This window comes from Bos grunniens, chromosome 2 (genome assembly GCF_055505025.1).
Source record: "Bos grunniens cultivar Pamir isolate PY7600 chromosome 2, Bosgru_T2T1.0, whole genome shotgun sequence".
Taxonomy (NCBI): domain Eukaryota; kingdom Metazoa; phylum Chordata; class Mammalia; order Artiodactyla; family Bovidae; genus Bos; species Bos grunniens.
The window spans coordinates 20,164,475-20,189,520 of NC_141166.1; the positions used below are offsets into that span (position 1 = coordinate 20,164,475).

General features: G+C 39.9%; 1 pseudogene; it reads left to right on the forward strand.

The window, feature by feature from the left end:
• Positions 1 to 14,484: 14,484 nt before the first annotated feature.
• Positions 14,485 to 15,952, forward strand: LOC147377723 (nucleotidyltransferase MB21D2 pseudogene; annotated as a pseudogene).
• The last annotated feature ends 9,094 nt before the right edge of the window (positions 15,953 to 25,046 follow it).

The window sequence follows — 25,046 nt, forward strand, 5'->3', positions numbered from 1 at the left end:
AGGAGAATGGAGGTCTTGTTGGTGTGTTGGTGGGTTGCTAACTGCACAGTGTGACCGGAAGCACTGCCTGTAGAGGCTGTGGATTAACAGGAATTTCACATTCCCAGCTTTAAATAGCTACCATCATTTTAGTTTTCCTTGTTTACTTTAGCTAATGTTAAATATTTTGTCAAGTAAAGTGCTAGTGGTTATCATTTAACTCATGTCATTTATCTTCTTTATAGGAGAAAAAAAAGGCAGTTCTGTTAAAATGCCTCTAACTAAAAAGCTCTTCAAGTTGATATTCCCTGAGACAGAAATGGTTGAAATCTGTCAAAGAAACATGTAATGAAAGAAAAAAAAATACATGAATGTGTTTATTACACTCCAATCCTAGGAGAACTATTGAAACTAGCTCTAAATTGAGCAATGATTTTGTAGTGCTTTGAAAATTCTTCTGGGGGAAAATCTACAGAAATGTCTCTCAATAAACAATAAGGGTGGACATTTTTTCAAAATTTCATATTAAACAGCTTATTAATGTTTCATTTTTTTCAAAGCAATTTAATCTATTCAAGATGCCTCATGATGCAGAAATGTCTTTTAGTAAAGAATGAAAGTTAACATCTAGCAACTGATGACTAGTCCCCCAAATTATCTGAGGATAAAACAATAATCATCATTCTTTTCCTGCACAAACCATTTGGAGGAAAAAGATAATGTTCTTAATGCCTCTAGCATTTCAAATAGATGCTAGTTTATAGTTTATTGCTTCCACCTAAAAAATGCACGCAATGAGATGCGGAAGGATTTGAATCAGTCTTCTGATATTAAAGACTTTGCTTTTCATTGGTGGATGGAGGAAAACATGGCCAAGGTCTGAGATGGGCCCACAGTGCTCTCTACTTTTGAGCATGAACTCCCCCATTACCACTAGAAAACAAGAGCCTGCCATTTTGGTAGAAACTTTGTCAAAGTGTGCCAAGCCAGGATGCCTCAATAGATGAAATATCATGTAGGCCTAGTGCATGGGAAGCTCACTTCTTCTTGAGCTAAGTCAGTGAAACAATTTTCCATATTTACCTTCTTTCTCAGATATCCTGGTCCAGCTTTAGCCTTAAGCTGCCCCTGTGAACCTGTGTCTTAGGTGTGCGGCTTTCTTAATTTCTCCACCTCCTCCCCACCTCCACCCCTCAGACTCTTTCCTTGCTGTGCAGCAGGTCTTAGACTAGAGAAATTGCCCAGAATTTACATCACTGGACCTGGACTCTGTGACCAAGAGAGTTTCTTTCTTCTATTGTGGGCCGATTGGTCCCCATTGCTTCCACCTTCTGCAAAAGCAATGAATCTTTTTCTGGAATTGCAGAGTGTGGGAGGGTGGCTGGGCAGTTCTGCCCCTCTAACCCTGGTTCAAGGCTTTGTTAGTAAGAAGGAAGGATTTGGGGAGTAGGCAGGGTTCTTTCCAGTCCTAGGGCAGCAGTTTTCAGCAATCAAAGCATAAACAGGAGTGTCTCTTTGTTTCTGGTATTTTTTTAGCAGCTTTATTAAGTAAACTGCTCATATTTAGAGTGCACAGTTTGATATATCTGACATGCATACACCTCTGTCAAACCATCATCACAATCAGGCTAGTGAACACACCCACCACCCCTAATACCCTTTTGTGATCTTTCTCTGCACTCCTCCCTTCCCTGCCCTTTTTAATGCAACCCAAGATTTGCAGTCTGTCCTTATAGATTAGTTTGCATTTCCTAGAATTTTTATACACAAGGAATCATATATTATATACCGGTTAGGGAGGTGAGTTCTGGCTCTTGGCACAATTATTTTGAGACTAGTATGTAGTATGTGTTTCAATACTTCACTCATTTTTATTGCTGGGTATTATACCATTCTGTGGATGTGCTGCAATTTGTACATTCATTCATCTATTGGGCATTTGGATTGTTTCCGGTTTGGGGCCATTACAGTAAAGCTTCTGTGAGCATCTGTGTGCTTGACAACGTGCTTCCTTTTCCTTTTGAAGAAAAAAATGACTGAATCATATAACAGGAATAGGTCGACATTCTAAAAAATTCCTATAAATCAAATATACTTCAACAGAAAGTAGTGTCAATATTCAAAAAACATTTTAAATACTTCCAAAATATTTTCCAAAAAGGTTGTAGCAGTTGTCATTTCCTCAAGTAGTGTAAAAGAGTTCTGTTTCCCCATTTCATCACCACCACTTTGTATGGAGAAAATCTCTGTGACCTGGGGTTAAACAAAGATTTCTTAGCTAAAATATCAAAAGTACAATTCATAAAATAAATTACTGATGAATTAGATTGCATAAAATTAAAACTTATCTTCAAAAACACTGGTAAGAGAATGCAAAGTCATAGATTGAAAAAAAAAAAAAAAACCGCAGAAAGCACATATTTGATATGATCCCATAGACAGAATACTGTGTAGACAGATGTGTGTGCTAAGTCACTCCAGTTGTGTCTGACTCTTGCAAGCCCGTAGACTGTGACCTGCCAGACTCCTCTGTCCGTGGGATTCTCCAGGCAAGAATACTGGAGTGGGTTGCCATGACCTCCTCCAGAGGATCTTCCCAACCCAGGGATTGAACTTGTGTCTCTTATGTTTCCTGCATTGGCAGCTGGGTTCTTTACCACTAGCACTACTTGGGAAGTCCCTGTAGATAAATTTAGATTATATATATGTAAGTGTGTGTATATAGGGCTACCCAGGTGGTTCAGGGTAAAGAATCCACCTGACAATGCAGGAGACCCAGATGCGATCCCTGGGTCAGAAAGATTTCCTGGAGAAGGAAACAGCAACTCACTCCAGTATTCTTGCTTGGGAAATCCCTTGGACAGAGGAGCCTGGTGGGCTATGGTGCATGGGGTCACAAAAGATTCAGACACAGCTTAGCGATTAAACAACAAATGTTTGCATATATATATGCATATCCTCTCAAAACACAATAATAAGAAATAAAATAATCAATTAAAAGAATTGGATATTCTTCAAGAAGATTTGAACTGATGCTTTGTCAAAGAAAGCACATGCATGTGAAGTAAGTACAAATTATGCAAATTAAAACCACAACGGGATACCACCACACACCTATGAGGATGGCTGAAACTAAAGTAACTGAATTGTTTTACTTGCTTTTAACTTTTCAACTTTGTAGATTAACCTAAGATTGTAAGAAGTGATACAGAGAAATCCCCTATACCATTCTCCGAGGTCCCCCTGTAGTGACTCCTTGCAAATGGACAGTACAATATCACAACCAGATATAATCCATAGAGATTTCACCAGTGTAGCATGTACTCATTCGTGTGTGTATTTCATTCTCTGCCATCGCATCACACACGTGGGTTCATGTGTCCACTGCCAAAGTCAAGAGACAAAAGTCTCCATCATGAGGATCCCTGCTGCTCCTCTTTTACAGCCAGGCCCACTTCCCTCCCTGCCTCCCTCGCTCACTCTCCTGCCTGTGGTATTTTGTCATTTGTGTGTGTGTTTTTTTTAAGTTCTTGTTATCTTTCCATGATTACCCTGCCTCTACTCTGGTCCCCAGAACCTTGTGGTTCAAGTTATTGGCAGCAGTAAAGGCGCTAACAGAGTCATGTAGACAGTGCTTGAGAATTTTTCTGTTTGTGAAATTGGCAGTGAAACTTGAGGAATGCATGGGGAGTGAAATCAAACTTGACAAATTTGCTACTAATAAGCAGCTTATTCCACATGTACAAGTCAAAAGATTTTTCAAAACTGAACATCTAAAGCGGTGTCCTATTAAGTATGCTTAATTTAATGAACTAGAATCATTTACTATATTTAAATCACACATGAAACCTGGAGGAACATCACCTCCATAGAGATTACTTCCCTAGGACCATTGCTTCAGTGTCACCTCTCCTGATGGGTATTGCCTGCATGCCCTTTTCCTTCCACCCCAGATTTCCTCTCCTCTATTGTTACATACTCTCCTCATGTCATTTATTCCAATATAATTGACTGCTTCCTTTTCTGCTGCTCCCACATCGAGCAGTGAGGTCCTTTTCTAATTAAACCTTATCTTTTCTTTAAAGAGGACAATAGTCTTTACAGAACCCCTCAAAGAGACTTTTTCTCTTCATCCTACATACTTCTGATTTACAAAAAATAAAATAAAATAACACATCTTCTTGGCACCTTCATTTATATCCCTCAGGATACGGGATAATGCTGTCCTTAGATGCTGATAGGAATCATTTTATTATCCCTTGATTTCTGAAGCCTGTGTCTTCATAAATCCCAGCTGGAGGTTTCAGTTAAGAAACCTAGGTCACACCATATTACCTACAATGTATTGCGCATTGGAGCACAGCCTCACTACACTTACAACTTAAATGTGCGTGTATCTGTTTCCTAAGGAAAAAAAAATCACTCAGTGATATTCTTTCCTCTTGGCTTAGAATCAGCAGCACCTCAACACCAACTTTAATATTTATTTACAGACTTCAAAATAGCAATGTTATCCTTACATGGAGAAAATAAGTAAAGGGCTAACTTTCACATTTACCTACCCCAGCAAATTACACAATATGAATTAATTTTCAAAGCAGATCAGAATTTCTAAAAATGAAATGAAGTAACTAGTAATGACAATTTTTTGAAAGACACCTTCACCACTTCCTCGGTTCTCTCATCTCAAAGAGAACAAACCTTCCTGGTTGCACGATGGATTGACTTTAAAGACGAAATGAAAACAAAAGGGAGATCAAAGCATCTAAAAATTGTCTGCAGTGGAGGATATATTATACAAAACTATGATTTTTTTTTCTTTTCATACTGGTCATGGAGTTCTCAATGCAAGGATACTGAAGTGGTTTGCCATTCCCTTCTGTGGTGTTGGAGAAGACTCTTGAGGGTCCCTTGGACTGCAAGAAGATCAAACCAGTCAATCCGAAAGGAAATCAGTCGTGAATATTCATTGGAGGACTGATACTGAAGCTGAAACTCCAATATTTTGGCCACCTGATGCAAAGAACTGACTCATTGGAAAAGACCCTGATGCTGGGAGAGAGAGAAGGCAGTAGGAGAAGGGGATTACAAAGGATGAGATGGTTGGATGGCATCACCGACTTGATGGACTTGAGTTTGAGTAAACTCCAGGAGTTAGTGATGGACAGGGAAGCTTGGTATGCTGCAGTCCATGGGGTTGCAAAGAGTCGGACATGACTGAGCAACTGAACTGACTGACTATCTGATACTATCTATAGGCTTCCCTGGTGGTTCAGTGGTAAAGAATCTGCCTTCAATATAGGAGACTCATGAAAGATAGGTTCAGTCCCTGGGGTGGGACGATCCCCTGGAGAAGGAAATGATAATCCACTTCAGTATTCTTGCCTGGGAAATCTCATAGACAGAGGAGACTGGCAGGCTACAGTCTATGGGGTCAAAAAAAAGTGAGGTGTGATTTGGTGATTAAACAGCAAAATCAAAATATTTGTATATATAATTGGATGTGTACATATATAATGTATATACTCAATGGTAAGTTTCAGAGACATAGATACAGATACAGACATAGATATCTCTATAGATAAATACATATAGATATAGTAACAGATTCAATTTAAGGAACTGATTCATGCAATTGTGGAGTTTAAAATCTGAAGAAGGAAACCAGCAGGCTCAGGAAAGAGTTGCAGTCCTAGTCCAAAAACAGTCTGCTGTAGAACCAGGAACAGCTGGTGTGAAGTCTGAAAGCTATCTGCTGGCAGAACTCCCCCTTGCTGGGGGGTGGGAAGCCTTTTTTTCTGTTCAGGCCTTTATCCGACTGGACCAGGCTACCTACACTCTAGAGGACAATCTGTTTTACTTAAAGACCACCAGTTTAAATGCAAATCTCATCCAAACACATCCTCATAGAAGCAGGCAGAAAAATATTTGACCAAATATCTGAGCAGTATGACTTGGTCACTTTGACACAGAAAATTAACCATCACTCTCATCTTCAGATTCAACTTAATGGTAAAGCCTCCTGAAGTCACTGGCTCAATGAAACCACTTGCAAAGTTTTGGAAGACTATACTGGGATCTGTGTGCCCACTGGCCACACCTCTTACCCAGTGATCCATGTGAATCCTGGTAACCATACCAAGCTTCTGTCACCTAGGTTGACCAATGTCATGTTGAACTCAGGCAGACAAATATCAAGTGGACAATCCATAAATTCCCTGCAATCCAGTTACACCTCCTAGGATGTCTGCTACTATGATCTGTTCCTACTCACAGAAAACTTGACACCAAATGTGCATCTTGTTTTGTTTTTCTCACACCAAGCAATTCTCTAACACGACATAGGTGTCCTACAATTTGATTTAATTCTGACATCTTCAAACTGGAGTCAGTCATATTCCACAAGGGAAGGGCTTTGTCCTGCAAAACTGCCCCCACTTCAGATACCAATGGCAAATCCCCAGACTCCTGGATTTCTGACTGACAAGCTATAAATTGGGGGGGGGGGGCGGTGTTGCACAACCCCCTCATCAGGTATAATCATTTACTAGAACAGCTCACAGAATATAGGAAAACATTTAACTTTCTTCTACTGGCTTATTATAAAGCAGCAGTCCTCAAACTTTTTGGCACCAGGGACCAGTTTCATGGAAGACAATTTTTTTTCACGGACTGGGGAGATGGGGATGATCTGGGGATGATTCAAGCACAGTAGAGTTCACGCTCTTATGAGAATGTAGTGCTACCTCTGATCTGACAGGAGGTGGAGCTAATGTGAGCGATGAGTTGCTAAGTCACTTCAGCCATGTCCGACTCTTTGTGACCCCATAGACGGCAGCTCACCAGGCTCCCTCATCCCTGGGATCCTCCAGGCAAGAACACTGGAGTGGGTTGCCATTTCCTTCTCCAATGCATGAAAGCAAAAAGTGAAAGTGCAGTCGCTCAGTCGTGTCCAACTTAGCAACCCCATGGACCGCAGCCTACCAGGCTCCTCCATCCATGGGATTTTCCAGGCAAGAGTACTGGAGTGGATTGCCATTGCCTTCTCCGAATTGAGCGATGAAAAGTGACTGTAAATACTGTTAATAGAGATGAAGCTTTGCTCACTTGCTGATGTTCACCTCCTGCCATAGGGCCTGGCTCCTAACAGGCCACAGGCAGGCACCAGCCCATGACCAGAGGTTGGGGACCCCAGTTACAAAGGATATAACTTAGAAGCAGCCTAATGGAAGAGAAAAAGGTCTGTGGAAAGGGGCAGGGAGCTTCCATTCCCTCTCATTTTTACAGCGCTATATGTGCCAGAAAATTTTTTTTGCTTTAAGTTCCTGAAGTAGATGGAATGGCTTGTTCACCGTCATGTACCTCTTGCCATTCCTCCCTGTGTTCTTCCGTCATGTACCTCTTGCCATTCCTCCCTGTGGTCTTCTCAGGTAAAGAACCTCTCAGTGGTAAAGAACCTGCCTGCTAACATAGGAGATGCAGGAGACTGGGGTTTGATCCCTGCGTTGGGAAGATCCACTGGAGGAGGATATGGCAACCTACTCCAGTATTCTTGTATTCCAGTATTCTTGCCTGGAAAACCTCACAGACAGAGGAGCCTGGTGGGCTACAGTCCATGGGGTTGCAAAGAGTTGGACATGACTAAAGGACTGAGCACACAGCACAAAAGCATGCTGCCCTGTAGGCAGGGTACACGTCACTACTCCCTTGATGAGAATCTTCAATTTCAGACTTTCTTTGGACAATCTAATTGGAGTGGGCATTAATATTCCTTGTCTACACAGAAGTCTCAGATGCATTCGTGTGGGTTGTCTCTGTTCCTCTGGGGCTTCTGCCCTCCTCATGAGAACATCAAGACCCAGAAGTGTTCCTATTTCATTGTGGATCTGGAATAAAAAGACATGTGAGGCTGAGTCAGGTCTAACTGAGTCAAAGAGATCCTGCTAAGGCCCAACCAGCCCACAGCCTTCATATAATTGAGCAGGAAGTCAGTGTTTGTTTTATAAACCACTAAGATTTGGGGGCTCTTTGTCATTACAGAAAAAGTTGACTAATGCAATGTTAAACCAAGTTAGTCAATTAAGCTTATAATAACTCTCTGATGTAGTTTCTGTTATTATTACTCACATTTTAAAATGAGACAATTAGCAAACAGAAAAGCCAGATAACCTAGAAGTTTATTGGTCTATTGAGATGTCGAGCTGAGAACTGAACTCAGTCTGGCTGACTCCAAAATAGCATCTCACTGATTAAACATGAATAGGAATAGGCAACGTGACATTTCAATTTTAGCTGAAGAACTATATTTTGATAGATGTTTTTATAAGTTAAAAGCAAAGTGACTGTATATCCCATTTTGCCATGCAAAGTACTGGTTCATACCTGTTGTCCCAACAAAATTGTTAATAGCTTCTCCTCTTATTTTCAATATGTCCTAGTTTGGTAAGTTAAATATCTGCCCTATTTAAAACCCAGTCTCTTCCATGATAACATTTTTTTTTTCAAATCTTCTACTTCATCTCTGGCTTTTACCAACCAATAGAATAGTCCACATGGATGACAAATGACCGAATAGCTTAGGAGATGCTGTATTTTATATGATCTATCTGGCAGTGTTAGTGATGCTCCTCATCAAATGTTCTTCTTGGTGATCCACTGAGCAACTGTCTCTTTAAATGAACTCTAAAATTCTTATTATATGTGGAACTTTAATAAACATAGAAGAAAAAAGCCCAAAGATGGGTCTGGTTTAGCATCCTAGTTACGAAGATCACTTGTGTTCTCTTCCCTTGAGATTGAGATTAGTTAAAGATGCAGAAAACAAATTAGCAAAATTTAAGGAAAAATGCCTGGGCAAATGTTCTAAGTAAAAGAAAACGCAATCCTCCTGCGATCCCTGGGTAGGGAAGATCCCCTGGAGAAGGGAATGACAACCCACTCCAGTTTTCTTGCTTGGAGAATCCCATGGACAGAGGAGCCTGGTAGGCTACAATTCATGGGGTCTCAAGAGAGTGGGTCATGATGAGTGACTAAACAACATTTTATATTGGAGTATAGCTGGTTAACAAACAATGTTGTGGTAGTTTCAGATGAACAGTGAATGCACTCACCCATACATATACATGTATCCACTCTCTCCCACACTCCCCTTCCATCCAGACTACCACATAACATTAAGCAGAGTTCCCTGTGCTATACAGAAGGTCCTGTTGGTTATCCATTTAAAATATAACAGTGTGTACAAGGCAAACTGAATGTTAACAGAACCGAACTTCTGCAGAATGAGGAGCTAAGCACTGTTCCTTCAGTACTCTTCCCTCCTACATGGACTTAACTCCAATTTATCCCCCTTTTAAGGAGAATTCTACATTTGCACTAGAACTTCTACAATAACTTCTAAAACTCCTCTAAGACACATTCTCTAACTTAAGGGAATCACCCAAATTTTAATTTTAAAAGCCAAAATGTTTCATTTTTGCATTGTGTATGATTGCACAACACCTCCATTTCATATGGTACCATTTATAAAAGGCAATTAGAATGCCATCTTTAGGCTATTATAATTTGAACCTTTGTTGTGTCAGAAAATTTCATATTAACTTTTTTTCCAGCAATGGAAATCTTTTTAAAAAATACTACTTTCTGCCTTGCTTACTTATATTTGTCATGCACAACAAATATAGTTATAACTGCTGTCAGCCACTGACAAAATGCATGGAGACTATATTTATTGCTCTTGGCTGCTAGTAAATTTTCTCTTTTTGTTTGTCTGCAAGTTCTCTTATTTGTCCATTTTATAAGAAGAAATATTTTACTAAGTAAAAAACTATAGGTCCTGGAATTTTTTTCATCATTCTAAAGACATTATTTCATTGTAACTATTAAGTCAGCTGACAGTTCCACTGCCATTCCTTGGAAAGTAATACATGTTTTTCTTCTAGTTTAAAAATTTGGTTTCTACCTTTGATTTTCTGCAATTTCACTAAAATGGGTAAGCATTTTTCTTTTTCCTACTTGAAATTTTCTAGGTTCTTGGCACTGTGAATTTTTCAATAGATCTGAAAAGTTCTCACCCATTATCTGTTTCATTATTGACTGTCTCATTCTTTTCCTCTTTCTTTATGGATTTCTGATTTAAAATATAAAAATGTTTTAACCTATCTTTTATATCTTTTAACTTCAACTTCTCTTCATACTTTAATTTTGATTCTTTATTCTGTACTCTAATTTCCAATTCCTTAACTTTCTCATTAGCAGTGTCCAATTTTCTATTAGTTGCATGCATGGAGTTTTTTTTGAATGTTCATTATATGGGAATATTTAATATATACAAAATAATAAGAATCATAAAATAAATATGATATGCTTCTCATTCAATAGTTACCAAACATGGGCATTGTTGTTTTAAGTGTGTTTCTCCACCCCCTTTATTATGCAGTGACTTTTAAATTTCAGTTATTTTTTTATTCATAGTCTGCTTGTTTCCTTTTCAAATTTACCCTGCCATATTTTATATTTTTATGTTTTATACTAATATTTTCATGTCCTGGTCTCTCTTTACTAGGTTGCTTCTTTGTTTTCTCATTGATAAAGTATAATGGTAATTTTTTACTGCTTATTTGATGTTTTTAAGATTTAAAAACATATTTTATTCTTTGTATTTAGCTCTTTTCAACAGGAGGTTTGGTCCAGACTGCCTTCTTATTCACCAAAGTTGAATTCAGAAGAGGGAGAGATTATTTTTTAGTATTTACACAGAGGTTAAAAAATTCTAACGCAAAATATCCTCAAGTCATTTTTATTTTCTTTTCTGTTTCACTCATTCTCACTCTTGAAAAAGGAATGTATAAAGACTTTATATTTAAAATACTGTGAGATAACATATTCCAAGGGACTGCATTGTCCAATAATTATTTGGAAATTTTTTATATAGAGGTAAATTGGGCTTCCTGGTGGCTCAGACCATAAAGAATTTGCCTGCAATGCAGAAGAAGCAGGAGACAAGTGTTCAATCCCTGGGTCTGGAAAATCCCCTGGAGATGGGAATGGCAACCCAACCCACTCCAGTATTCATGCTTGGAGAATCCCATGGACAAAGGAATCTAGTGGGCTATAGTCCATGTGGTCACAGAGAGCCGGACATGACCTAGTACACCACCATGTAATGACTATTCACAATCATTTCTGTTGACAGTTAAAAGACAGTTCTAAGTGTAGCATTTATCATTTTGGGTTGGAAGTGTCATTAATCTTGTATCTGAGGTCTTGGTTTTATTATCTTAATTTTATTTCTGGTGTTCTCAGACAGAGAGAAGGTCTAAAACAGCGTTTGCCCCTATGGTCCAAGTCATGTTCTTAACTTCCTCTTATCATTATGATGAGCTTTTATTTAAATATATGTGTATATATTTTCACTGAAACAAATACAAGTTTTCCAAAGGCAGTACATTTTTTGTTATACCCTATAAAAATATATAAACATTTTACTTTCTGTCTGATCGGTGAAAACAGAATTCAGTTTTTTCTTCTGATATTGTTTGAATTTAAGCTTCTCATCTAATAAACATCCACAAAGCAATTAGTTGTGACAAGGTAGAAAATTTCCCTACTCAGATTGCTTCCATTTGCATGATACCTTTATTCATTTCATAAACTGTTTTAAATTGAGGATGTATTATTATTCAAATGATCTATTTTTACGTTTTTTTTTTTATGTTTTTGAATAACAATCATTTTATTTCTTTACACTCTTTAAAGTAAGTTGACACTCTGAAATCTAAACCCGTCTGTAGTCATATCACAAAATAATAACCACCTCCCAGATACATGACGGACCCACCTGACATCACATAAACCAAAAGCAAACACAAAGATCTCTTGTTTCCTCTGCAAGTGTCTTATTCTCTATCACTGCCGACAGAGCCATCACCTAATCACTACATATAAGGGGAGATTTATGAATCACTGTAGCATGAAAAAGTGTTTTGGTAGCAGCAGATATGCAATTAACTGAATTTTCAGCAAAATCCTGAAAGGAAAAAATAAAAACCCGGGGCAACATTTCTCTGGCAATGCTAAATGTGTATGAAATTCTCCAGCTTTTCTGTTTCATGCTTAAAACATATCACAGAATCCTTGAGAATCTGACCTAAGTGTCTTACTCTTGATTGTCTCCGTGTGTGTGTATGCTTAGTCCCTCAATTGTTTCCGACTCTGTGACTCTGTAGACTGTAGCCCACCAGGCTCTTCCGTCCATGGAATTTTCCAGGCGAGAAAACTAGAGTGTGTTGCCTTGCCTTCCTTCAGGGCATCTTCCCAACCCAGAGATTGAACCCAAGTCTCTTACATCTCCTGCATTACAAGTGGATTCTTTACCACTAGCTGGGAATTCTCTAGACATCTGAATATTTATTCTCTCTGTCTGTAAATGAAGCACTTTAACTTTTACAAATGTGTAATAAATAAGTAGTATTTAATGTCTATTTATTACATTTTGCAACTTTTCTAACAGGAGCATGGGGATTACCCAGGAACTTGTTAGAAATGCAGATTCTCAGGCTCTGTCCTGGACCCCCTGAATTGGAATCTGTGCTTTTAACAAGATCTGCAGGTATTTGCTTGACCTTAATGTAATTTCTGTCAATGTTAGGGAGAATTACTAAGATTCCATCTCCTTGTGGCAATGCAGGAGACCCAGGTTCAATCCCTGGGTCAGGAAGAGCCACTGGAGAAGGATGGTTACCCACTCCAGTATTCTTGTCTGGAGAATCCCATGGACTGAGGAGCCTGCCAGGCTGCAGTCCAGGGGGTTACAAAGAGTTAGACACAACTGAGCAGCTAACAACCCAACAACAACATCTCCTTTTAGAGCAGAATGAATGACTTTGGCAGTGGAGCTAAAGAGGTGGGCAGAGGCTGGACAGTTGAGGATTGATGGAAAGAACAAGACATGGCTTGGATTGGCCAAGAGGCTCTTTACTTTGTCCAGCAAGGGTCCTCTGGTCTAAGAAAATGTCCTCCATAATAGCAGTGAAACATATACATTACCATATGTAAAATAGATAACAAGTGCAAGTTTGATGTATGAAGCGGGGTACCCAAAGTCGGTGCTCTGTGACAACAAGGAGGTATAGGGTGGGGAGGGTGATAGGAGGATTCAGGATGGAGTGGGGCAGATGTGTATCTATGGCCCATTCATGCTGATGCATGGCAAAAAACTATCACAGAATTGTAAAGTAATTATCCTTTTAAAATAAATTAATTAAAGACAGCCTTCAGAATGGGAGAAAATAATAGCAAATGAAGCAACCGACAAACAACTAATTTCAAAAATATACAAGCAACTCCTACAGCTCAACTCCAGAAAAATAAACGACCCAATCAAAAAATGGGCCAAAGAACTAAATAGACATTTCTCCAAAAAAGACATACAGATGGCTAACAAACACATGAAAAGATGCTCAACATCACTCATTATCAGAGAAATGCAAATCAAAACCACTATGAGGTACCATTTCACACCAGTCAGAATGGCTGCGATCCAAAAGTCTACAAATAATAAATGCTGGAGAGGGTGTGGAGAAAAGGGAACCCTCTTACACTGTTGGTGGGAATGCAAACTAGTACAGCCACTATGGAGAACAGTGTGGAGATTCCTTAAAAAACTGGAAATAGAACTGCCTTATGATCCAGCAACCCCACTGCTGGGCATACACACTGAGGAAACCAGAAGGGAAAGAGACACGTGTACCCCAATGTTCATCGCAGCACTGTTTATAATAGCCAAGACATGGAAGCAACCTAGATGTCCATCAGCAGATGAATGGATAAGAAAGCTGTGGTACATATACACAATGGAGTATTACTCAGCCATTAAAAAGAATACATTTGAATCAGTTCTAATGAGGTGGATGAAACTGGAGCCTATTATACAGAGTGAAGTAAGCCAGAAGGAAAAACATAAATACAGTATACTAGCGCATATATATGGAATTTAGAAAGATGGTAACAATAACCCGGTGTACGAGACAGCAAAAGAGACACTGATGTATAGAACAGTCTTATGGACTCTGTGGGAGAGGGAGAGGGTGGGAAGATTTGGGAGAATGGCAATGAAACATGTAAAATATCATGTAGGAAACGAGTTGCCAGTCCAGGTTCGATGCATGGTGCTGGATGCTTGGGGCTGGTGCACTGGGACGGCCCAGAGGGATGGTATGGGGAGGGAGGAGGGAGGAGGGTTCGGGATGGGGAACACATGTATACCTGTGGCGGATTCATTTTGATATTTGGCAAAACTAATACAATTATGTAAAGTTTAAAAATAAAATAAAATTAGAGAAAAAAAATAAAATAAATTAATTAATTAACAGTACATTTAAAATAAACAAATTAATTTTAAAAAGAGAGAATTTGGTGACCTAAATAGGAAGAAAATCCAAAAAGAGGGGATGGGGGAGGGTGGGTGCTGCTGCCGCCACGGAGCTGCTACTCAGCGCGTTTTGTATGAAGATGGCGGCTCCCACCGTCAGCAAGGCAGCCTAGCCCTGGGCTGTAACAACAAGCCTGCGTTCCCGGAGCTGGATTTCAGGTTGGGAGCTCGGGTGGAGAAATTGAACAAACTCACCCAAGAATTTACGAAGCACGACCAGCAGGAATATGACGACCAGAGAGCACTGGAGATTCACACAGCTAAGGATTTCATCTTTTCCATGCCGGGAATGGTGCAAAAGCTGGACCCCAAACTGCCAGTGGCCAATGAGTACCTGCTGCTTTCTGGAGGAGTCCGAGAAGGCGTGGTAGACCTGTACTTAGATGAGCTTAATGTCTATGCCCAAGGGACCGCCTATGATATGGACTTCACTCTCCTGGTGCCAGCACTTAAGCTGCATGACCGTAATCAGCCTGTGACACTGGATATGCGCCACTCAGCCTTACGTCTTGGCTGAGCCTTCAGCTCTTCGACGAGGGGACGATCAGTAAATGGAAAGACCGCTGCACCATCGTAGATCACATCAACGGTTCCACCAACTACTTTTTCTCTCCAACCAAAGTGGCGGACTGGTTCTATGACTCCATCAGTATTGTCCTCTCAGAGATACAGAAGAAACCCCAGAGAGAGAAGCCAAAGGTGGAAAAAGTGGAAAAGAATGGGACCATCATCTCCATCATTCTGGTGTGGGGAGCAGTCACATGTTGTATGATATTGTTCTGGTGGTCTCCTTCAAAGGCTGGCCAGCAGTGGCCCAGATCTGGCTCATGGAGAACCACTTTTGGGATAGGAAGATCACTGAGGAAGAAGTCATCAGTAGTTTTACCTGGTACCAGCTTGCTCCTACAAGGGAAAGGACAATGAGTGGTGGCTGTCCTTTGCCAGGAGTGAGGTGCAGTTGAAGAAGTGTATCTCCAGCAGCCTCATGCAGGCGTCAGGCCTGCAAAGCCATCCTCATTAAACTCCTGTCCCGGCCCAAGGCTATCAGCCCCCTACCACCTGCTGAGCATGATGCTCTGGGCCTGCAACAGACTTCCCGCCAACTACTTGGCCCAAGAAGACTATGCAGCCCACTTTTGGCTGGGCCTCATCGATGACCTGCAACACTGTCTGGTCAACAAAATGTGTCCCAGTTACTTCATCCCTGAGTACAACATGCTGGAGCACCTGTCTGAGGAGACGGTCATGCTCCATGGGCGGAAGCTCCCCGTGGTCCGCTTAGACCCAGCAGAGCACTTGCGCACTGCCATCAAGCACATCAAGGCAAACAACCAGCTGACGCTGGAGCTCCAGAGGCAAGGGAGCACTACTAGCATCCCCTCACCGCAGTCCGATGGAGGGGACCTCAACCAGCCCGATGACCGTCTGGCCAAAAAACTGCAGCAGCTAGTGACTGAGAATCCGGGGAAGTCCATCTCTGTATTCATTAACCCTGATGATGTCACAAGGCCCCATTTCAGAATTGACGACAAATTTTTCTGAGCATTTTTGCTGCCTTTTTTTTTTTTGGCTCTGGTTCTAAAACTCTGGTAATGTAGTGTGGTTAGTGATGCTGTCTTTTGTTTTTTTTTTTTTTTTGCATATCCAGCCTGGATTAGATCTGTTAAGAACACATCTTAAGTTTCCTGGTTCTGCAGGATGGTGCACACTCTGAAACAGTATATTACTATTTCATATTCTGCCTCTGATTTTGCTGTTTACTTTTTGTAGTTATTATTTTGTTTTGGTGTTTTGGTTTTTTTTTTTTTTAAGGAGAACTTGAGCCATAGATGAATCTCCCTTCTTTCTGTTTCATACTTGGTGCAAAATTGTTAATGGGAGTGGGGAATCTCTCTTCCTGGTACTTCAGGATTCTATGTTTTGTTTTGCTTTTCTTTGTCTTTATTTTTTTAATGAGTGTTCATCACTACAGATATTTGAAAATCATCTGAATCTGGAAACTACCTGGCGCATTAGCTGGATTTGTCAATACTTTTTTCGACCAGTGGCCAGGGTAATTTCTCCCTCTCTGCCAAACAATGTAGACTTTGAAAGTGATAATGCTACAAATTATGTTTGGAGCAACTTCACTGAATGTAATTGTCCTCAAATTGGAACTTTGGATGGTTTGGAAAATTGTCTTTGACAATTTTCCAAGTAGAATTAAGGTTTCCAAATGGTAGTTTTAGCGTGTGTAATTATTTGAAGCCTTATTTAAATCCTATTAATGAACATACCACTATAATTGTTATTTGCACTAATGAAAACAACAACAACAACAAAAACAAAAAGAGGGGAGAAAAGTGAAAGTGTTAGTTGCTCAGTTGTGTCCGACTCTTTGTGACTCTGTGGACAATAGCCCAACAGGATCTTCTGTCCATGGAGTTCTCCAAGCAAGAATACTGGAGTGGCTTGCCATTCCCTTCTCCAGGGGATCTTCCTGACCCAGGGATTAAACCCAGATCTCCTGCATTACAGGTGGATTCTTTACTACTGGCTACCAGGGAACCCAATAAGAATGGATATATGATATGTATAGCTGATTCATTTTGCTGTACATTACAAACTAACACAACATTGTAAAGCAACAATGCTCCAATAAAAGTTAACTAAAAATAAAGAGAATGCAGAAGATGGGTGCTTACTTCTACTTAATTCCTTACCACTCTTTGCAATTTTTGGAGCACTGTCAATTGCAGAAAGCTTCTTCAAGTTCCAGGGCACTTTGATCCTAACAATAAAAACGTGGTTCTTTATATACAGCTTTTGCCTCTCCCTATAGGTGGGCATATTACTGAGGATAGGACCCATGTTTTTTTCAAGTTTCCACTAGCCCAAGGATAATATTGTGCACATAGTAGACTATAATGGCATCTGGTCCTATCACTTCATGGCAAATAGATGGAGAAACAATGGAAACAGTGAGAGACTTTATTTTCATGGGCTCCAAAAACATGGCAGATGGTGACTACAGTCAGGAAATTAAAAGATGCTTGTTCCTTGGAAGAACAGCTATAGCCAACCTAGACAGCATATTAAAAAGCAGAGACATTAATTTGCTGACAAAGGTCCATCTAGTCAAAGCTGTGGTTTTTCCAGTAGTCATGTATGGATGTGAGAGTTGGACTATAAAGAACACCGAGCACTGAAGAATTGATGTTTCTGAACTGTGGTGTTGGAGAAGACTCTGGAGAGTCCCTTGGACTGCAAGGAGATCCAACCAGTCAATCCTAAAGGAAATCAGTCATGAATATTCGTTGGAAAGACTGATGCTGAAGCTCCAATACTTTGACCACTGATATGAAGAACTGACTCATTGGAAAAGAACCTGATGCTGGGAAAGATTGAAGGCAGGAAGAGAAGGGGACTACAGAGGATGAGATGGTTGGATGGCATCACTGAGTTGATGGATATCAGTTTGAGCAAGCTCCAGGAGTTGGTGATGGACAGGGAGACCTGGCATGCTGCAGTCCGTGGGGTCTCAAAGAGTTGGACATGACTGAGTGACTGAACTGAACTGAACATATGTCAAGAGGCAGAAAAGAGAAATTTAAGAATCTAGAAGACTAAAAGACAGGAAGGAAAGAAGGGAGAAAGGAAAGACCTCACATATAAGATTAAAACTGGTAAATTTGGTCTAGATTAAGAACTTTACAGAAGTGTCAACAGAAGTGACAAAATGTCCATAGAGAACGCTTAAAGGTACTATTTATTGAGCATTTATAATCTATGTTAACACTATGCTTTTATATATAATATGCCATTTATTCTCTGCACTAATCCTAAGAGGTGGACACTAGCATGAAAAACATCTCAAGAGACAGTTAAAGACAGATCCCAAGGCACCACACCTAGATCTTTGGATGTATTCAGAAAATGCTTAACGTTCGCCCGCAATCTGCATTTGAGGAAACATCCAAGTTGATTTTGATGCACTATACCTTGATGAATCACCTAGAACTTCAAATACTATTTACATAATCTAAAATGATTAACATTTCTGGCAGCCACATCACAGTTTTCTCATGTTAATTTTGCTGTCAGTCAGAATACAAGTTCTTTCTGCACTAACTACTTTCAAGACAGGTCTGTCTCCCTCCAGTTTCATATTTGTACAGTTCAAACTGAAAACTGCAATGAATAATCATACAGCTATTTCTTATTGGTTTCATCTGGTTAATCTAATCCTGTCTGTTGAATACTTTTTGGATATTTATTCTATTGCACCATGAATTTATTATCTTTTTTAAACTTAGATCGTCCACACATTTGATAAGGGTGTCTCCCATTTGTATGACCATACAGATAGCCACAACGTCGTGATCACTCACCTAGAGCCAGACATCCTGGAATGCAAAGTCAAGTGGGCCATAGGAAGCATCACTACAAACAAAGCTACTGGAGGCAATGGAATTCCAGTTGAGCTGTTTCAAATCCTGAACGATGATGCTGTAAAAGTGCTGCACTCAACATGCCAGCAAATTTGGAAAACTCAGCAGTGGCCACAGGACTGGAAAAGGTCAGTTTTCATCCCAATCCCAAAGAAAGGCAATGCCAAAGAATGTTCAAACTACAGCACAATTGTACTCATCTCACACGCCAGCCAAGTAATGCTTAAAATTTTCCAAATGACACTTCAACAGTATGTGAATTGAGAACTTCCAGATGTTCAAGCTGGATTTATAAAGGCAGAGGAACCAAAGATCAAATTTCCAACATCCACTGGATCACCAAAAAAGCAAGAGAGTTCTAGAAAAAAAATCTGCTTTATTGACTATGTCAAAGCCTTTGACTGTGTGGATCACAACAAACTGTGGAAAATTCTTCAAGAGATGGGAATACCAGAACACCTGACCTGCCTCTTGAGAAATGTGTATGCAGGTCAGGAAGCAACGGTTATATTTGGACATGGAACAACAGACTGCTTAAAATAGGGAGAGGAGTACATCAAGGCAGTATATTGTCACCCTGCTTATTTAACTTCTATGCAGAGTACATCATGAGAAATGCTGGGCTGGAAGAAGCACAAGCTGGAATCAAGATTGCTGAGAGAAATATCAATAACCTCAGATATGCAGATGACACCGCCCTTATGGCAGAAAGTGAAGAAGAACTAAAGAGCCTCTTGGTGAAAGTGAAACAGTAGAGTGAAAAAGTTGGCTTAAAACAACATTCAGAAAACTAAAACCATGGCATATGGTCCTATCACTTCATGGCAAATAGATGGGGAAACAATGGAAACAGTGAGAGACTTTATTTTGGGGGGCTCCAAAATCACTGCAGATGGTGACTGCAGTCATGAAATTAAAAGACTCTTGCTGCTTGGAAGAAAATCTATGACCCACCTAGACAGCATATTAAAAAGCAGAGACATTACTTTGCTGACAAAGGTCCATCTACTCAAAGCCATGGTCTTTCCAGTAGTTATATACAGTTGTGAGAGTTGGACCATAGAGAAAGCTGAGTGTCAAGGACTTGATGCTTTTGAACTGTGGTATTGGAGAAGACTCTGGAGAGTCCCTTGGACTGCAAGAAGATCAAACCAGTCAATCATAAAGGAAATCAGTCTGGAATAATCATTGGAAGGACTGATGCTGAAGCCAAAACTCCAATACTTTGGCCACGTAATATGAAGAACTGACTCATTAGAAAAGACCTTGATGCTGGGAAAGATTGAAGGCAGGAAGACAAGGGGATGATAGAGGATGAGATGGTAGAATAGTATTATCGACTCAATGGACATGAGTTTCAGTAAGCTTTGGGAGTTGCTGATGGACAAGGAAGCCTGGCATGCAGCAGTCCATAGGGTTGCAATGAGATGGACACAACTGAGTGACTGAACTGAACTGAACTGAACTGAATAAACCTCCAATGATAAAAGGGTAAAGGACAGAACTCTGTAACTCATTAGCTCAGTTCAGTTCAGTTGCTCAGTCGTGTCCAACTCTTTGTGACCTCATGAATTGCAGCATGCCAGGCCTCCCTGTCCATCACCAACTCCCGGAGTTCACTCAAACTCACCTCAAACCTGTCCATCGGGTCGGTGATGCCATCCAGCCATCTCCTCCTCTGCCGTCCCCTTCTCCTCCTGCCCCCAATCCCTCCCAGCATCAGAGTCTTTTCCAGTGAGTCAATTCTTCGCATGAGGTGGCCAAAGTACTGGAGTTTCAGCTTTAGCATCATTCCTTCCAAAGAACACCCAGGACTGATTTCCTTTAGAATGGACTGGTTGGATCTCCTTGCAGTCCAAGGGACTCTCAAGAGTCTTCTCCAACACCACAGTTCAAAAGCATCAATTCTTTGGCACTCTCAGTGGGCAAGAGCTTTTACAGATGGACAGAAGGGGCTACATGAAGAAACAGCACAAACAGCTCTGGCTGTCATCTTGGAATTGGTCAACTCTCACATCCATACGTGACTACTGAAAAAACCATAGCCTTGACTAGATGGACCTTTGTTGGCAAAGTAATGTGTCTGCTTTGGAATATGCTATCTAGGTTGGTCATAACTTTCCTTCCAAGGAGTAAGCATCTTTTAATTTCATGGCTGCAATCACCATCTGCAGTGATTTTGGAGCCTCCGAAATAAAGTCTGACACCATTTCCACTGTTTCTCCATCTATTTCCCATGAAGTGATGGGACCAGATGCCATTATCTTCGTCTTCTGAATGTTGAGCTTTAAGCTAACTTTTTCACTCTCCTCTTTCACTTTCATCAAGAGGCTTTTTAGTTCCTCTTCACTTTCTGCCATAAGGGTGGTGTCATCTGCATATCTGAAGTTATTAATAATTAAGCAGGGCAAAGGCTAATAGAGGTTTGCCAAGAGAACGTACTGGTCATAGCAAACACCCTCTTCCAACAACACAGAAGAAGACTCTACACATGGACATCACCAGATGATCAACACTGAAATCAGATTGATTATATTCTTTGCAGCCAAAGATGGAGAAGCTCTATACAGTCAACAAAAACAAGACCAGGAGTTGACTGTGGCTCAGATCATGAACTCCTTATTGCCAAATTCAGACTGAAATTGAAGAAAGTAGGGAAAACCACTAGACCATTCAGGTATGACCTAAATCAAATCCCTTATGATTATACAGTGGAAGTGAGAAATAGATTTAAGAGACTAGATCTGATAGAGTGCCTGATAAACTATGGACGGAGGTTCGTGACATTGTACAGGGGACGGGGATCAAGACCATCCCCATGGAAAAAAAATGCAAAAAAGCAAAATGGCTGTCTGGGGAGGCCTTACAAATAACTGTGAAAAGAAGAGAAGCGAAAAGCAAAGGAGAAAAGATTAGAGGCTTCCTTAAAGGTGGGTTCATACCTATTTGTTGAGAATCTTCAGTTATGGCTATTCCACCAACTATAGAGTTACCTATTTCAGCTTTTCTGCAGTCTTTATTTCTCTAGTGGGTTAGGAAAAATGGCATACTTTATTAAATGCCTTGACTTGCTGACCAAGTTACAATATTTCTATTTCTTTCCCCTTTTGTACTATTAATAGTGAAGGAAATTATAGAAAAGGAGGTTTGTCTGGGATTTTGTTCAGTACACATTTTTGAATACCAGTCTGTGTTTTGTCACTGTCTAGTACTTAATGAAGAGATAAGGTTCTTTCCTTTTCTCCTAAGTAGTTACAAAGAATCCATTTAATAGCACTTTCTAGAATTGAAGTAGACAGTGCAGGTAACACAGTGCTTCCCCCTCATAGGGCTTTCAGTTGGTTCTCCATGTAGTTTCAGGTACTCCACGGAATTGTGAAGAGGATCATTTTAATAGAAAAAGTGACAAAGGGAGTTCTTGTGGAAACTTAGATTATGTACTTTAGACACATTCTTTTTGCTCCAAATTAACACAGGGATCAAATTAGAAGGGACTTTGGATACCAGGCATGCAAGTCTAGTGACACTTTTTCTATTTCTTCACCTGTTATTTAATGATTTTAGAGCTCTTTCTCCTCTATTATTGTTGTTTTTCAGTCGCTCAGTCATGTCTGACTCTTTGGGACTCCATGGAATGCAGCATGCCAGGTTTACCTGTCCTTCACCATCTCCCTTTATCTTTTATAAACATAGCCAATATTATCTCTAACCATGAGACTGTCAGTTTCTTAAGGAAAGAGGACTTGTTTTATTCTTTTAAAACTCTAGGACAGTGCTTTGTTCAGTGTTAGGGAAAAAGAACAAGAATTACTTGAAGAGTAAGAAATTTTAGCAGACATCTGAGAGATGAGACGGCCAGAGAACCAAGAAAAAGTAAGAAAATTATGGGAGAGAATTATATTGGAAATAAAGTAAATGATAGAGCTTAAAGTTTTGCCTTGGGTGCACTTGGGACTCACTACAGTCTCATAGAATTTAGAACACATAAAGTCACTGAAATTGCCCAGTGTTCAGCCTTTCACAAGCAATGAGAAGGCAATTTGATTGTAGAAGCTATCAAATGTATCTTACAAACCAGAATTTGATCCAAAGGTGAAATTAATTGCTTGCTTAACTATATGCCAGGTACTCTGCATGTATCATTGAAACAGAGCAGGACCCTATGATCCTTACCTTCCATGTCCTCTGACTGCCTTTTACCACTGGAAAACTTTAATCAAAGAATAATTGTAATCATGGCTTCCCCAGTGGCTTAACAGTAAAGAATCCACCTGCAGAAGACATAAGAGATGCCAGTTCAATCTCTGGGTCAGGAAGATCCCCTGGAGGAGGGCATGACAACCCACTCCAGTATTCTTGGCCTGGAGAATCCCATGGACTGAGGAGCCTGCCAGGCTACATTCAAAAGGGGCAAAGAGTCAGACACAACTGAAGCAACTGAGCACACGTGCAAACAAGTGTAATAAGAGAAGTGAAAAAAATGAAGAAGCAAAGAAAACAAGCCGACAGGACAAAAGAGCAATAGTTTAGTCAGTAACCAAAGTCAACGACCTTTAGTTCCTTCTCAAAGGCTATAGGTAATATTCTGAACCATATTCTCTGAGTTGTCTTATAGAGTCTGAAACCCTCAACAGGTAGAAGAAGTTAACTGTGAGTTGTCTTATAGAGTCTCATCAGGTGGAAGAAATTAACTACATGATGATCAAACTGTAGCTGTGACACAAGATGCCACAATTCCTAGAATTAGCTTCAAAAAAATGAGAACAATTTGACCCTGGAGCTGAATATTAATTGTATTTAAAATAAACAAGATGATGCTGGTCAGACCACTAATGACCAATTCCAAGATGACAGCCAGAGCTGTCTGTGCTGTTTCTTCATATAGCCCCTTCTGTCCATCTGTAAAAGCTCTTGCCCACTGACTGTCAGTGGAAGAGAGTCAGCCTTTGGACAGAAGTCCACCCTCCCCATTGGCTGCTGGCATCTGAAATAAAGAAAACTTTTTTTCCACCATCTTTGCCTCTTTAATATCTTTTAGTGGCAAGCAGCCGGGCCCCACTTTTGGTAACATGATCTCATAATTAGTGGTCAAAGATACCATCAACTGATTATTGTGAAAGTCACTCAGTCGTGTTAAACTCTTTGTGACCTCATGGACTGTAGCCTGCCAGGCTTCTCTGTCGATGGAATTCTTCAGGTAAGAATACTGGAGTGGGTAGCCATGCCCTTCTCTAGGGGATCTTCCCAACACAAGGATCAAACCCAGGTCTCTCACACTGTAGGCAGATTCTTTACCATCTGAACCAGGGAAGCCAGTGAGAGGAAGAAAGCACAACATGGAGATAATGGCCCAAAGTGAGTGGTGGAGCAAGGCAATTCCAACCCCTTGGAGTTTCCCCACACTCTCAACCTCTCAATCTGTGCTCCTCTGCACTTAATACATGAAACTTAATATGAACAATCTTTAATGCAATATCACAAGGAACTTATATTTCAGTCAGTTGTAACTGCTTATTCTTTGACTCAGCCTGATTAGGCTCTTGTGTGTTATTTACATCGAGAGTGGAAAAATGCATTGTCTTAGGGTGTTGGGATCATTTCACTGTTTAGAAGACCAAATCTGCTACAGTAAAAAAAAAAAAAAATTCATTACACTTAACAAAGAGAAAGGTTACGCAGCAAATAAAAATACAGTAGTACTGGTTAATGTAATTAATATGAAAATATATATACATACATATGCATATATATGTATATAATTATCATTTACAATCAATTAGACCCTCAAAGTCATTATTCTAGTGATAGGTGCACAAAAAGATAAATACTTCAAGATAGCCTTGATGAAAATTACAACAAAATTATACACAAATACGCATGTTTACAATTACCTCTTTCAACATTACTTTTGGTACTTTTAGTGTAATCTGTTAGAAATACATACAAGCTATTCTTAAAAAGATCCAAATATACTAGGAATTAAAAAAACAAAATAATAAGGTTAAACTAGTCTGATTCAACAATCTGATGGCTCAATAATGAAAATTATCTAGTATATGAACTCTGATGATAAAAACAGTTAACCAGTCAGGAGTTCATCATGGAAAAACACTGTGGTGATTATTCTCCTTTCCAGAACTCTTAAAACACTCTTAGCTTAAAGTGGACAGCTATTTCAATGATACTGCATTTGCTTCTGGAGAAGC